We start from the raw sequence: 17,290 nt of genomic DNA on the forward strand, positions 1-17,290 counted from the left end.
TTTTGAGGTATGTGGACTCTTCCTGGGCCAGGAATCAAATCCATGTCCCCTTCATTGGCAGGTGCATTCTTATCTATCAGCAGAGAAATCCTAGACAAATTTCTTCCCTGGACGGTTCCTTCTCCCTAAAGGACTTCTTTTAACAGTTCTTTAAGGCAGCTATTCTAGCAACAGATTCAATTTTTCTTTGCCTTAGACAAAGTTTTTACTTCTTCACCTTTGAAGAATAATTTCACAGGATATAGAACTCTAAGTTGGTGTTTTTTCCTGTTAACACTAAGTATTTCACACCACTCTTGCTTGCGTGATTTCTGAGGAGAAGCTGGATATAATTCTTCTTGACTGCTCTATAGGTAAGGTGTTTCTTTCCTCTGACTTTTTTTGGGAGATTTTTTCCTTTTGTCTTTTCTTTTCTGTAGTTTGAATATGATATGTTTAGGTGTAGTTTTTGTTGATATTTATCTTGCTTGGTATTCTCTGTACTTCCTGTATCTGTGGTTTGGTGTCTTGACATTAATTTGAGGAAGTTCTCTGTCATTTCTTCATATATTTATTTCCTCCTCTTTCTTCTTCTTCTGGTGATACTTTTAAAAATCAAAGATATTTTTCCTTTAAACTCTTGCACTGATGAGGTTACTACATGTCCAACCTGGAAAAGATTGTCGGGCTTGTAAGTACCATTTCAGCCTCACCTGCTGATACACATAGCGTAACCACTGGACCTTTGCCTGTGTGAATGCATTTTGGACATCAGATGGGATGTGGTTAAACTGCTCTTCTAATCCAACCCCTGATCTTACAAGAAGCCAGCCCCCTGCCCACATTTCAGTGCTCTCCCTGGTGTTACATCGTTACACTTCTTCCTCTTATATCTGTGTCCACTCTGCTGGCCTGTTTCTTCCCCATGTCAGTTCAGGAGCAAACTCAAGCTCTCTTTCCGTGGTTTGCACCAAAAACTGCACTGAAACCACTCTAGCTAATGGTGGAGATGCATACTGAGATGTTTTGCAGTGTACTGAGGCCTGAAGCATGTTAAACAATAAGATGGACCGATGTGGAGAGAAGAATCCACAGATGAGTAGATGTGTTGTTGTTGGTTGGAAAATCTAGGTATATGGCTGGTTGCTTTCATTTTTATTTTTTTTTAGCTTTTCTATATATTTGAAATTTTCCACAATAAAATTTTTGGGGAAAGATTCATTACACCCAGCATTTTGTGATTTTTTTTTTGTAACTTGAATGAAGAAGGAAGGGGTTGAAAGAAATGACGTGTGTGTGCATGCTAAGTTGCTTCAGTGGTATCCGAACCTTTTCAACCCTATGGACCATAGCACACCAAGCTCCTCAGTCCATAGGATTCTCCAGGCAAGAATACCGGAGTGTGTTGCCATTTCCTTCTCCAGGGAATCTTCTGGACCCAAGCATCGAACTCAAGTCTCCTACGTCTCCTGCCTTGCAGGTGGATTCTTTACTGCTGAGCCACCAACAGGCATTCAGCCTTCTGCAACTTGCTCATTCTGTCCCCTCACTGTTTTCAAAACTAACAGAATTCTGCCCCTCTTCCAAGCGGGGAAGTCCCACCCATCCCTTAAAGCCCTCTGGAACCTCACTCTCAAGCTATGTAGAGTCACTGAAGAAACAATGCTTTGCCTGAAAGGCATCTGCAAACATCTGTCTCCCGTGAAGAATTCTCAAGCCCGCATCAGGCCACCTCAGCTACGAAGTTAACTAGGGCCTCTGACTTCTCCTAAATCTTACTCTTCTTCTCTTGATCATAGCAGCCTGGATTTACATTTTTGTTACTTTCATGGAACTGTCAGGCTTTGGAGGAAGTCTAAGACACCATAGAGCTGTAACTCCAACAATCCCTTTATGTCAGTGGAATCTATATTACCTTCCTGTGACTGTTGTAACAAATTACCACAGACCCAGTGGCTTAAAACTACAGAAACTTATTCTCTCACAGGTCTGGAGGCCTAAACTTCAGAGTTCATTTCACCGAGTCAAAGTCAAGGTGTTGGCCAGGTCACTCTCCCTCTTGGAAGCCCCAGGGGAGAATGTTTTCCTTGTTGCTTCCAGTCTCAGGTGACTGCTGGCTTTCCGTGACTTGTGGCTTCATCACTCTCATATCAGCTTCTGTGGTCACACTGCCTTCTGTCGTCCATCTGTAGTCAAATCTCCCTTTGCCCTCCTCTTATAAGGATATTTGTGATTGTATTAATATTTAGGGCTCTCCTCCTTCACCCAGGATAATCTGCTCATCTCAAATTCCTTAATCTAATAACATCTACAAATACCCTTTTTTCCATAGAAGGTAGCATTCACAGGTTCCAGGGATTAGAAACAGGATGTCTTTGGCAGAGGTGGGGTGGTCACAAGACTATATACATTTTTTTTTTTCATTCTATTTAATTGGCTGCTCCCGGTCTGAGTTGCAGCATGTGGGATCTAATTCCCTGACCAGGCCCCCTGCTTTGGGAGGGAGGAATCTTAGCCACTGGACCACGAGGAAAGTCCTGTGACTATATACATTTAAACCCAGTATCTTCTGATCTATAAGGCCAATATTATTATCCCAACTTTAAAGATGAGAAAACTGAGATTCAGGAGGTCATTATCAAAGATCACAGTTAGCAAAGAAGTAGAACATTGCATTGAACTCAGTTTTGTGACCTTGAATTTAGCAGCCTTACCTGGTACAGGATGAATCTGAGCCAAAAGCCACTAACAAAGAACAATCATTAACAAATACCATAGTCAGAGCTGTGTTTACACTTGTATGTTAACCACTGGTCTGTAGTGAAATCTCCTTCAAGCTTAACTTCTCCTCACTAAAAGGTGGAGTCCTGAAACTGCAAAATACTTGCACACAGGTCTTTCCTGGCTGTATTGTGCTTGACTTACTGATTATTCTTTATGTGTATTAAAATATTTGGATATAAGAAAGACGAAACTTAAATTCTTACTTAAATGCATGTTTACCTTTCACTCAAACCCTGGTTTGGGGATGAGGAGGTGGTGTCCTAACCACTAGACTGCCAGGAAATTCCCCACACCTTAATTTTGATCAATTATTCTCCATGTGTAACCACAGACAAGCCACTTCTAGCCCCTCCCTCCACCTGTAAATATGGGTCGATTTGGTGGAGAAGCTTGGAATAGATGGTCTCCGAAGGTCCTTCCAACTCTATCATGCTTTGATCCAATTGTGAAACCACAAACAGGGCCAAGTATGTCAGATAATGTCAATCTCTGTGTATTGGTATGTGCTCTTCATGTCCTATGATCCGTTGCCAATCTCATCATGTTTGTTTAGAGAAGCCCTGGCAGGCAGCACTCACAATGATGCGTTCATCCCATGTTTGTCCAGACTTGAAAAAATGGGTCCCAACCCCTGAAAAAAACAGAAAGGCTACACCCAAACTCTAATGCCTGTGATCAAGACAGAAACTTCAGCATGAGAAAAAAGCACAGCAAAACAAAAGTTTCCCAGAGAAATATTTCTGAACTTTTAAAAAAATTTTTTAAATTGTAGCTGTGCTGGGTCTTCATTACTGCATGCGCTTTTCTCTAGTTGTGGTGAGTGGTGACTGCCCTCTAGTTGGTGGCTTCTCTTGCTGCAGTGCATGGGCTGCAGTAGTTGTGGCTCCTGGGCACCAGAGACCAGGCGCAGTAGTTGTGGTTCATAGGCTTAGTTGCTCTGTGGCAGGTGGGATCTTCCTGGATCAGGGATCAAACCCACGTCTGTTGCACTGGCAGACAGATTCTTTACCACTGATCCACCAGGGAAGCCCTCTGATTTCTATATCATTTGAAAATAGTCCCCAAGCAATTTCTTATCTAAAAAAAAAACCAAATTATAGCAAAATTATGTAAAAACTTTGCATAGAAGGAACTAGTACAATGTTTTATCCAGCGGCATTATATGATGGTGATTATTATCTTTGATTGATTGGGTCTCTGGAAAACTCTATCCTATGTAGAACATTGGGTGCTAATTGTAGTTGATTGAGAGGGTGCTGTGTCCAGGATTTGCAAGAACCCCCCAGGGTTGGACTCTTGGGCTGCTTCCAGGCAGAGTGTGAACTGGTGTGATTTTCAGTATAGTGATTTGGTAGTGTGTCTCAAAAGCCCTAAAAATGTGCTTCCTTTTTGTTGTTCATAACGAAATGGACAGATATTTGGCAGGACTCCTCGCCCCCACATTGAGCAGCAGTCTTCTGCTGCTGCAGGTGCAGGAGGGAGATGTACTCTGGGAACACGCCACACAAGCCTTGGCCTTTGTACTGGTCTTTGGCCCCAGACCCCTGCATGGACCCTCCAGGCCTACTAAGCTGGGCTGGAGTTTATGGGAGCCACAATGCTCATTTTATACCTTTGCGCTAACACTTATCCCTATACTGACCACCTTCACCTTTGTCCCCAAGTCCCATCTCCTTGGCCCTAAAGGATTCACCACCTAAAAGCAGGAAGAAACAAGGAAAGACAAGCCCAAAAGAAAGAGAATATTCCTTCCTAAATTCTTGAGAAAAACTGACCAAGGATAGCCCACTCCTAGACCTTTCCAGGGCCTGTGACAGTGACAGGTCCCAGTAACAGGCCGTCCCACGTCCATTATGTTATCTCAACTTGAAAAAAGACCCCAAAGGCCTCTGCCCTTCACTTTCTTCATGGAGTAGCATCCTTATCTTCTGAGAAGCCCATATGTGGGAGTTTTCATGTTCTTACAGAGCCTGACCTCCTGGCTTGGCTGGTTGGTCCGGGAGTAGGTACCTGATGGGGAAGTGCTGATATACTTGACTCCCTGGTCCCTGTTTCCTTTGAGGCTCAGCAGTGTCCCTGCCCTTCCCATGGTTGGGTTACATGCCCTTCTTTTGATTACCTGAGATATACTCCAGTGTTCTTCCAATTGACTCCCTTTTTGCTTAAAGTAATCTGAAATGCATTTCTAATACAGCAGCCTGGGGCCTAAAGAACAGAGGCCCCTAAGGTAGAGCCTAGACGGAGCAGCCCCACATGGACACCAGAGGGTTACATCTGTCATCACCCAGAGCCTTACTGCTTAGCACCATGTCCTGATAGGATTTTTCTGGATCTGTGTCAGCCATCCCCTTCCTGCTCTTCCTTTCCAAGGGGCCTTGCAGGGGAAGCTTTGCATTCTCCCTGATGGTAGCAGAGTGTAGAACCTTAGCGAGTCCATGTTCTAGGATTTTAACCTCAGGACATAATTGGAAATACACACACATATTTAACTATGAAAGGCTTAGGGTTGCATTGTTCATAACAACAACAAAAAATTCAAAATAGTCTAAATGTCTAATAATGGTTAAAAGAATTATGGTCCATCCTTGTACTAGGATACTTTGCAGCTATTAAAAATGTTATCTTGAAGAACATACTTAATGACATGGAAAAGTGCTAATAAGATAATATGTGAAAATCAAGATATAAAATTTAATATACTTTATAATCTCAATTATATCAAATACTACTATGGATTCAAAGTCAAAGGCCAAAAAGAACCACACAAATGCTATTAACTGCTTTTTTCTAGTTAATGTATAAATTCTTCACTGTCTTTTCATGTATAGGCTTAAATATTTTAATTTTATTGTGTGTCTATGTTGATAATGCATTTCTTTTTTTAAAAAATTATTTATTTATTTTTGGCTGTGCTGGGTCTTCATTGCCACTCTCAGGCTTTCTCTAGTTGCAGTGCATAGGCTTCTCATTGCAGTGGCTTCTTCTTGTTGGGTGGCATATGGGCTCTAGCACATGGGCTTCAGTAGCTGTGGCATATGGACCCCATGCTCCACGGCATGTGGGAGCTTCCTGGAGCAGGGATTAAACCCGTGTCCCCTGCATTGGTGGGCAGACTCTTAGCCATTAGACCATCAGGGAAGTCCTGGTAACACATTTCTGTAGTGTGAGTCAGGGTGTTATGTTTAAACTCTTTTTATAACATTTAGCATAGCTTTGGGTTAATAAATAACTTTCAGAATGGTTATGATGATGATAACTTCAAAACTGTACTGCAGATATAATTTTCCTTAAAAAAAATATAAAGAACTAAAAAAAGAACCACACAAAAATAACTTTATATCTTCATTATGTTTTCTCTGTTTTCTGAATTTTCTATGGTGAGCATGTTTTACTTTTTAAATCTAGTATTAGGTTGGTGAAAAAGTAATTGTGGTTTCAGGCTGTGAATTTTAAATCATAACTAGGCTCAAGCACATCTTTAATCAAAATAGGGCCCACTACAATCAACACATTTTTGCCAATGGGAAATAATTTCGTTTATTGATATAGCATAAAAATCCATGCTTCAGAATTCAGTGAACTTATGGAAAGAATTTTCTGCCTCCTGCTAATTGTGGAAACATTTTCCTGCAAAAAGTTGTCAAGATGCTTGAAGAAGTGGCAGTCAGTTGGTGAGAAGTCAGGAGAATATGGCGGATGAGGCAAAACTTTGTAGCCCAATTCATTCAACTTTTGAAGTGCTGGTGGTGTGATGAGTGGTCGGGTGTCATGGTGAAGAACTGGGCCTATTCTGTTAACGAATGCCAGCTGCAGGCGTTGCAGTTTTCAGTGTATCTCATCAATTTGCTGAGCATACTTCTCAGATGTAATGGCTTTGCTGGGATTCAGAAAACTGTAGTGGATCAGACAGGCTGCAGACCACCAAACAGTGACCGTAACCTTTTTCTGATGCAAGTTTGGCTTTGGGAAGTGCTTTGGAACTTCTTTGTCCAACCACTGAGCCGGTCATCACTAGTTATCCTATATAATCCACTTTTTGTCACATGTCACAGTCTGATTGAGATATGGTTTGTTGTTGTTGCATTGAATAAGAGAAGATGACACTTCAAAATGACAATTATTTTTATTTGAAATCAGCTCTTGAAGCACCCACTTACTGGGCTTCCTCACCTTTCTAACTTGCTTCAAATGCCGAAGAACCATAGAATGATTGATGCTGAGTTCTTTGGCAACTTCTTGAGTGGTTGTAAGAGGATCAGCTTCAATGATCCTCTCAGTTGGTCGTTGTTACCTTCTGATAGGCAGCCACTGTTCATCTTCAAGGCTCTTGTCTCCTTTGCAAAACTTCTTGAACCACCACTGCACTGTACATTCATTAGCAGTTCCTGGGCCAAATGCGTTGTTGATCTTGCAAGTTGTCTGCTGTTTTATGACCCATTTCGAATTCAAATAAGAAAATCACTCTAATTTGCTTTTTGTCTAACATCATTTCCGTAGTCTAAAATAAATATAAAATACATAGCAAGTAATAAGTCAACGCAAAAGACATTAAGTGGAAAACGCACTTTAAAATGATGTGTAACATAACTATATTTAAGAATGTATTCCAATATCAAACAGCAAAGTTCAACAATGTGAAACCACAATTACTTTTGTACTAACCTAATATTATACTTTAGTATATTATTTTTCATTAAAGTAGAATATATTTTCCTGTAGAAAAATTTTATTTTTCTCTCTGGTGTTTGCTCTAAGCCTTTAGAAGACAGCTACGTAGCCACCAGGAACTAGCCATAGAATTCTCTCCAAAGCACCCATTCTCAGGTCACTGTGTCCCTGAAATGCTGCCCCTGGCTGGCTCAGGGGGCTGCCACTCCACCCCCAAAGCAGGATTATTTCTTTAGTAGCTGGTGGGTTTTAACACCAGACTAGTAACCAGTCCTTCTCATGATCTTTCTGCAATCCCAAAACTACCCCAAGTAATTTGGTAATTCAGCAGATCCTGTTAGCTGCCTTTTTCCAGCTCTTGTTCAGTCAAGGTAGGGAGCCTACAGACTCCTGGGTTCCACAGAGGGGGCAGCGATTAAGAATTCAAAGTCTGAGATTCAGGACACACCTTTGCTTGTAGTTACAAATGTGCGGTTATAACAAGAAACAGAAAGGTCAAGGATCAAAGGTTCCTGGCCTCCCTGTGCTGACTCTGTGGGCTTGGACAAGCCTCTATTCGAAGCTCTTTGCCACCTGTCCACAGGCATGGACGATAATGCAGGGGAAACAGTCTCAGACACCTTTCCTGACCCAGACTGTCTGTTCTATTCATTCCATATAGTGTGACTAATAAGAGTGAACCCTTGTCATGTACCAGACACAGTTCTAAATGTTTTGTATATGTTAACTCATTTCATCTTTAAGGCAACCCTGCATGGTGGGTTCTGTCATCATCATTACAGCACCATTATCAGCTATTTTTAGTAGATGGGAAAGTGAGAAACAGGAAGGCCAAATGCACGAACCTGGGGCTTATAGGGACAGGGATTCCAACCCCACTGAACTGGTCACAGAATCTGGGCCATTAACTCTCTTCTCTTTTGCCTCTCTGTGACATGAGTTCTGTCATCCTGTCTTCTGCCTTCCTTCCAAACCTGGCCGGAGGTGGTCAGTCAAACACTGTGACTCACCAGCAAAACAGCAAAGAGAATGAATCACCCCTTCTTGCCTTTTAGCTGCCTCAGGGACCCCTGCCCCACCATTCTCCTCCTTCTTCAATTATGTAAAGAGGGCAGCCGCCAGGCCAAGTCAATGGGCCCCCTCTTCTGAAGTGAGAAAGCACTGTAATTCTTTGTTGGTTTGGGGAAAAAAGAAGAAATACAACATCCATCACTTAATGAACACTCTCTGCACATAAACACATGTATAAGTTAACTCATTTGGTTTTCAACATCCCCCCTTTTTTTTTTTATTGTGCTAAGTGGTTTTATTAGAGAAAGTCGAGATTATCGCAGACTCAAGAATTGGCATTGGGGCCCTTCTTGCCAAAGGTGGGCGCAACATTGACAAAGCCCTGATTGTACTACGTAATGCCTCTTGGCCCAGCCAGCGTTCTTCTTCTCTTGTTTGGCTACCTTGAAAGTCTGACCTCTTACTTTACTGGCACAGGCTGGGGAACCATGGACTTTACCTCCAAGCATATGGCCGGCTACTTCTAGAGTGCTCAGAGCTTCACCCCTCATTGGCCTAGGGTAGCCTCATCCTCTAGCGATGTGCCTGTCAGGAGCAGGACTTGATCTTCTGGAGCGACACTCTGCAACAAGGCTACATGAGCCTTGATCTGGGTGAGCGACTCTTGGCCAGTCACCTGGAGAGTGTGTAGTTCCTGGGTGTGGACAAAGAGCTGCATGTTGCTGACTAGATCACAGACACTGCTGCCACTGTCTTGAAGATGGAGTCGAGAAAGCATAACCTGTGTTACTAATCTGGGGTAAAATTACTTTACAATCTTGTGTTCATTTCTGCTGTACAATAACGTGAATCAGCTTTAAGTATACATATATCCCCCACCTCCTGAGCCACCCTACTCCCCACCATCCCACCCCTCTAGGTCATCACAGACCACCAAGCTGAGCTCCCTGTGTTATACAGCTGCTTCCTGCTAGCTAACTGTTTTACACACGGTGAGTGAACTGAAGTGAAAGTCACTCAGTTGTATCCACCTCTTTGCAATCCCATGGACTATACAGTCCATGAAATTCTCCAGGCCAGAATACTGGAGTGGGTAGCCTTTCCCTTCTCCAGGGGATCTTCCCAACCCAGGGATCGAACCAGGGTCTCACGCATTGCAGGCAGATTCTTTACCAGCTGAGCCACAAGGGAAGCACAAGAATACTGAAGTGGGTAGCCTATCTCTTCTCCAGCGGATCTTCCCAACCCAGGAATCGAACCAGGGTCTCCTGCATTGCGGGCGGATTCTTTACCAACTGAGCTATCAGGGAAGCCCCCAAAATGGTGTAGATTTATGTTAATACACAAAAGTGCTTATACTATATTGTTAAGTGAAATATGTATGTTACAGAATAATCCCATTTTTGTTGAAAAGCAGCACATATATATATATATATATTTATATATCTAGAAAGATATAACGTGCTAAATTTTGATGATAAATAAGTATGGCTTCTGTGATAAGAATTTTATATTTTAAATTAGTTTTTGAAGGCTCCAAGAATCTCCCTCTGCTTGGCTTCCAAAGGCATGCATGCCCTTGACCTTCCCCTGGTCCTTACAGAACCTGTTAACAGTGAGATTTATCAGAATGCAGTTACACCCAGCCAGGGAGGGAAACCATGCCAGCCTTCCCTCTCCCAACTCAGCCCAGCCTCATTTTTATCACCACTGATAGAGCAGGCTTTGCCCATGGTTCTTAAAACTACATTAGGCTTGGTGCAAGGAGTGGAAATGAGAAATTGGCTTTTCAGTGGCTTGGTCCTAAAACAGGTGGCGATGATGGAAAGATATTCCTTGGAATTTTCCAGGTCCCAGGTTATGGCCCAGTGTACTATTAAGTCATTGGATGGCAACATTTACAGAAACTCCTGCTATGAAATACTGCTTTTGAACTCTCCCCTCAGCTGCCCAGTCTCAGAAATGGTACATTTCTAACATTGTGTATTTAATGGGGCATTTAAACTGACACTAGTCTCAGAAAACAGCACGGTGTTGGTCCTTTCCCCACAGAGACTGGACATTTCACTCCCATAATTATGGGATACTACTGGTATTTCCATTGCCCCAGGAACTGGGTTTTCAAACTCATAGCAGAAACTGTCTCCAAAAAGTTTTTCTCCAACGGTGTGCCGCCAGAAACAGACGTTTCCGTCTCCTCTTGCTTCAGTCTTTCCCTCTGATATTTTTCCTCCCCTAATTCTACCACCTTTAAGAGAAACACTCAGATTCTGCCTTTTCTGTTACATTTCACTGGATTGCCGTATACTTTCTTGGTTGGAGTCCCTTGGACAAATCCCTTCCCAGGGCCCAAGACCCACCCCATGACCCCAACAAGTATGTACCCCTTTATAATGAGAACTTGCTTTGATGGTCAGCTGGTGCCCTGAAAGACTGAAAGCTGTAGGCCTTCAGGGTCGAGCTGGGTCATAACCCTTGGTTATAAGACAGGAGTTTTGGTTTAGCCATCAATGAATGCTGTTTGTAAAATGAAAAGGGTGATTGTCTTTTAACTCTATCTTTAAACAATTGTTTTTTTCCCTTCTTCTCCGACTGTTAGAAGGTGGAATTTTAGTTTATTTTATATTTTTATTGAAGTATAGTCAATTTATTGTATTGTGTTGATTACTGCTGTACAGCAAAGTGATTCAGGTGTGTGTGTGTCTGTGTGTGTGTGTGTACACACTTCCCAGGTGGCACCAGTGGTAAAGAACCCACCTGCCAATGAAGGAGACATTAGAGATGTGGGTTCAGTCCCTGGGTCAGGAAGATCCTCTGGAGGAGGGCATGGCAACCCACTCCAGAATTCTTGCCTGGAGAATCCCATGGACAGAGGAGCCTGGTGGGCTACAGTCCGTAAGGTTGCAAAGAGTTGGACATGACTGAAGCAAATTAGCACAGCATATATATGTATATTTATGGTTTAACATAGGATATTGAATATACTTCTCTGTGCTATACAGTTCAGTTCAGTCGCTCAGTCGTGTCCGACTCTCTGCGACCCCATGAATCACAGCACGCCAGGCCTCCCTGTCTATCACCAACTCCCGTATTTCACTCAAACTGGGGACCTTGTTTATCCATTCTATATACAAAAGCTTACATCTGCTAACCCCAGCTCCCACTCTATCCCTCCACCCGCTCCCTCTTGACAACCACATCTTCTCTGTGTTTGTGACTGTCTGTTTTGTAGGTAGGTTCATTTGCATCTTATTTTAGCTTCCATATATAAATGATACCATGTGACATTTGTCTTTCTGACTTCACTTAGTATGATGATCTCTAGTTGCATCCATATTGATGCATATCTCATTATTTCATTCTTTTTTTATAGCTGAGTAGTAGTCCATTGTGGGAGAAGGAAATGGCAACCCACTCCAGTATTCTTGCCTAGATAATCCCGTGGACAGAGGAGCCTGGTGGGCTACTGTCCATGAGGTTGCACAGAGTCAGACACAACTGAAGCGACTTAGCATGCATGTGTGCATTGGAGAAGGAAATGGCAACCCACTCCAGTATTCTTGCCTGGAGAATCCTGTGGACTGAGGAGCCTGGTGGGCTGCTGTCCATAGGGTTGCACCGAGTCGAACATGACTGAAGGGACTTAGCAGCAGCAGCATCAGTCCATTGTATATATACCACATCTTCTTTGTCCATTTCTCTGTCACATTTAGGTTGCTTCCATGTCTTGGCTATTGTGAATAGTGCTGCTGTTAACACAGGGGGTGACTGTCTCTTTTTGAATTATAGTTTTGTCTGAATATATGCCTAAGAATGGGATTGTTGCATAATATGATAATTCTATTAACTAATTATTAACTAATTTTGTTAGTTTTCTGAGGAACCTCCATACTGTTTTCAACAGTGGCTGCACCACCTTATAGCCCCACCAGCAGTGTATGAGGGTTCCCTTTTCTCTACATCCTCTCCAGCATTTGTTATTTGTAGTCTTTTTAATGATGGCCATTCTGACTGGTGTGTGGTGATACCTCATTGTAGTTTCGATTTGCAGTTCTCTGATTAGTGATGTGGAGCATCTTTTCATGTGCCTCTTGGCTATCTGTATTTATTTCTTTAAGGATTTTTTTTTAAAGATGGTTGACTTGTGTTTAAATAGGCAGTCCCTGAACCTCTGGCCACTTTTAGTAACAGGGAAAACTACACTCAATTGGCCTCATGAAAAGAGAGGGGCCAGGAGTTATCTCCCAAGATGGCCTAGGGAAAGGGAATGACCAGTGTCCCACCCCGACACTGCCGTTGCACCTACCAAGATGCTTGAACTCTCATCCTTTCTTCAGTGTCAACTCTTGTGAGCTCTGTCTGCACTGGGGCGAGAACGTCCCCTTGGCTCTCTCCACTTGCTCAGTACCTCCCTCCACCTTTTCTTGCCAGATCTCCAGAGGTCCTACCTTGTGGGTCTGAGTTTCCAGTTAACTGTCCACTCCTTACAGGCAAATGCACCTGCTTTTAGTGCTATCTCTGGAGCCAGACAAATGGGTCCTTTTTTGTTGCCATCTCTGGAACTAGACAAATGGTCCTTAATCAAGAATGACACACAAGGCTCCTGCGTCCTCCTTCCTAAATGCTTCAAAAAGAAGTAAAACCAAGTTATCAAAACTCAGTCATGTACCCTGAGTACAATGTGTTTCCTTAAATCTTCCCTTTTCACTCAAATCCAACACAGCCTCAGGCCAATAATAAAATCTTGGGCTAATACATTGAGTAAGTAACTGTGTTTTGTTTTTTATTCCCTCCCTGGTAGTTCATATTTTTACACACACACACACACACACCTCTGCCCCAGGCCATTGTGTCTTCATTGTCTTATAAAATGCACACATATCCAGACAGCACAACTTCTTACCTATCCCTTCACTTTCCCATAAACTAGAAAAGATTCCCCTGACCTAAAGTGGGGCCAAAATGATGGAAAGGAAGTGATGAAGTTGGTGGGTTTCAGATGGCACAGGTCTCTGCTTCCCTGGCAAGACCTCTGAGTAAGAAACCACGGCAGAGGTGTCTCTGGCAGGCAAGGGCCTTTGATGACTTCCCAAGGGCACAAGAAAGCAGGATGACTCCTGTGCCTTCAACTGGCTGACTGGGAGCAGAAATATCACCCACCTGAAGGTGCCAGAAAGGCAGGAACTCAAATATCTCAGCAAGGGTTGGCAAAGACAAACCACGGGGCCCTGACACAGCTCCTGTTTAATGAGCTTTCTTTCCAGTTATTCCTGGGAACTGGGCACTTGACACAGAAATTGAGTTGAGATGCAGAAAAATAAAGCAAATGTCATGTCTTGCTTCCTGGGTCTGGGCTGATACACCCTGCACCACACTATCTAGTGTTCTTCCAGGAAAGCAGGTTGTCGCAGTGTCACAGGCAGGGAGCTGAAGAAAGAATGAGGATGGAGAACAAGATATGGGTTGTCCGAGTTTCTCAGGAGCATGATTTTGGGGTGTCCTCTTCCTGCTGTTCTCGCAGCCGGACACGTGCTTTGGAGTCACCCATCTCAGGGAGCGTGTTTCTCTCTTGCCCTCCACCTAACACCTTGGCTAGACTTAGAGCCCCACTTTCTCTCCCTCCCTCAGGCAGAGACTGTTTTTCTGTACATAGTAATCATGGGGGTCTGAACACTGGAAGACACCTTGCCTCTGGGGCCTTGCTTGTGGCTGTTTGCTCCTTGGTATTTGTAACCATATTTGCATGCATCCACAGCCACACAGGGACATAGATGGCAGTCACCAGTGACGTCATCTTAGATGTCCAAAGTGTCCATACAAGAACATTTGGAAAGAAAAGGTGTAGGAATTGTCCCTGCAACCTTTCGTGGCCACTAGAGGGAGGACATGCGCCATATCACCAGTTAAAATGAGCAAATGGGTCTCAGCTTCACTACTCACTCTCTGTTAGTACCCAGAACTGGTCAGACACTGGGGACGTAAAAATGAGCAGAATGCTCCCTGTGCTCACTGGCAGTAAACTTCACGCCTAAAATACTGAATCGTATTTATCACACATAAAACTGCTGTCTTCATAAACTTCATGGAAGCTTGTTTTGTGCTAAGGAAGTTATATCAGGTTTCCTTTAATCCTGATACTGACATCTGTGTACAAAGGAGTTTTGTTTTTCCAAGGTACGTCTAAGGCCAAGTATGACAAACAATATATTTGTTTTTTTTTCCCCCTGGTTCCTGACACATAGCTCTTTAAAAATGTTTGGAATCTCCACAACAATAAGAGTCTTCTGTATACTAATGAGATGACTGGCCCCTAAATAACTTCAGGATGGGGATTGGTCTCCCAGTGATTATTAGAACTTTCACCCCACCCCCAACCACCAGCAAGGGGAGAGGGGCTGGAGATTGAGTTAACCACCAGTGGGCAACAATTTTTTTTTCTTTAATTGGGGTATAATTGCCTTACAATGTTGTTGGTTTCTACTGTACAACAAAGTGAATCAACTATAACTATACCGGTATCCACTCCCACTTAAACCCCCCTCCTCCCTCCATCCACCTCTGAGGGTCCTCATGGAGCACTGAGCTAAGCTCCCTACACTAAATAGCAGGTCCCCACTAGCTATCTGTTTTACACATGGCAGTACACATATATCAATCCCAATTTTCCAGTTCATCCCACCTTCCCTTTCCCCCACTTGGTGTTCATGTGTTTGTTAAAGAAGCTATATATGTCAAGTTAAGGAATTTAGCACTTTTCTACCTATGGGAAGATGAAAGAGTCTGGGCTTACTGACATCATTGCTTTGATATGCAATCAGCTATCTGAGACCAGTATCTTGTGTTATATCCTGAGTTTCCTCAGGGCTCACCACGGAGTGTGGCTGCAGTTTGATGGCTACTACATGGCAGGGATTCTTTCCTTCCTGAGTTCCGTCGAGGCTCACCAGCTCACCATCCATGGTGGCTGCAATCGCTGATGGCTGTGACAGCCTTTGTTTACTGTTAGAACAGCAAATATTCCATTTCTCACTTCACTCTGTATGACAGATTCTAGGTCCATCCACGTCTCTACAGATGACCCAATATTGTTCCTTTTTTATAGCTGAGTGATATTCCATTGTATATATGTACCATATCTTCTTTGTCCATTCCTCTGTTGATGGACATTTAGGTTGCTTCCATGTCCTATAAATAATGTTGCAATGAACGTTGAAGTGCACATGTCTTTTTGAATTACGGTTTTCTCAGGGTATATGCCCAGCAGTCGGACTGCTGGGTCACTGTTGTTCAGTCACTCAGCCCTCTCTGATTCTTTGTGACCCCATGGACCGTAGCACACCAGACCCCTGTCCTTCGCTATCTCCCAGAGTTTGCTCAAACTCATGCCCATTGAATTTGCAATGCCATCCAACCATCTCATCCTGTCATCCTCTTCTTTTCCTGCCTTCGGTCTTTCCCAGCATCAGTGTCTTTTCCAGTGAGTTGGCTCTTCGCATCAGGTACCAACATATTGGAGCTTCAGCATCAGTTCTTCCACTGGATATTCAGGGTTGATTTCTTTTAGGATTAACTGGTTTAGTCTCCTTGCTGTTCAAGGGACTCTTAAGAGTCTTCTTTAGCACCACAGTTTGCAGGCATCAATTCTTAAGTGCTTATGGTCCAACTCTCACATCCGTATATGACTACTGGAAAAACCATAGCTTAGCCTATAAGGACCTTTGTTGGCAAAGTGATTTCTCTGCTTTTTAATACAGTGTCTAGGTTTGTCATAACTTTTCTTCCAAGGAGCAAGCATCTTTTAATTTCATGGCTGCTGTCACCATCTGCAGTGATTTTGAAGCCCAAGAAAATAAAGTCTGTCACTGTTTCCATTGTTTCCCCATCTATTTGCCATGAAGTAATAGGACTGAATGCCATGATCTTTGTTTTTTGAATGCTGAGCTTTAAGCCAGTTTTTTCACTCTCCTCTTTCACCTTCATCAAGAGGCTCTTTAGTTCCTCTTTGCTTTCTGCCATTAAATGGTATCATGTTCATATCTGAGGCTATTGATATTTCTCTTGGCAATCTTGATTCCAACTTGAGCTTCATCCAGCCCAGCAAATCACATGATGTACTCTGCATATGTTAAATAAGTAGGGGACAATATACAGTCTTGATGTACTCCTTTCCCAATTTTGAACCAGTTTATTGTTCCATGTCTGGTTCTAAGTATTTCTTCTTTACCTGCATTCAGGTTTCTCAGGAGGCAGGTAATAAGATCAGGTATTCCCATCTCTTTAAGAATTCTTCCACAGTTTGTTGTGATCACACAGTCAAAGGCATTAGTATAGTCAATGAAGCAGAAGTAGATGTTTTCCTGGAACCCTCTTGATTTTTCTATGATCCAGCATATGTTGGCAATTTGATCTCTGGTTCCTCTGCCTTTTCTAAACCCAGCTTGTATATCTGGAAATTCTCGGTTCATGTACTGTTGAAGCCTAGCTTGAAGGATTCTGAGCATTACCTTGGTAGCATGTGCTGCTGCTGCTAAGTCGTTTCAGTCGTGTCCAACTCTGTGCAACCCCATAGATGGCAGCCCACCAGGTTCCGTGGTCCCTGGGATTCTCCAGGCAAGAACACTGGAGTGGGTTGCCATGCAATTGTGCAGTAGTTTGAACATTCGTTGGCATTGCCGTTCTTTGGGATTGGAATGAAAAATTACCTTTTCCAGTCCTGTGGCCACTGCTGAGTTTTCCACATTTGCTGACGTATTGAGTGCAGCACTTCAGCAGTGTCATCTTTTAGGATTTGAAATAGCTCTGCTGGAATTCCATCACCTCCACTGGCTTTGTTTGTAGTAATGCTTCT

General features: G+C 43.0%; 1 pseudogene; it reads right to left on the reverse strand.

Moving 5' to 3' along the window:
• Nucleotides 1-8,767: 8,767 nt before the first annotated feature.
• On the reverse strand, nucleotides 8,768-16,314 carry LOC129557391 (ubiquitin-like protein FUBI; annotated as a pseudogene).
• Between the last annotated feature and the right edge of the window lie 976 nt (nucleotides 16,315-17,290).

The sequence above is a fragment of the Moschus berezovskii genome, chromosome 7 (genome assembly GCF_049115385.1).
Source record: "Moschus berezovskii isolate FMDL1 chromosome 7, NW_MosBer_1.0, whole genome shotgun sequence".
Lineage (NCBI taxonomy): Eukaryota > Metazoa > Chordata > Mammalia > Artiodactyla > Moschidae > Moschus > Moschus berezovskii.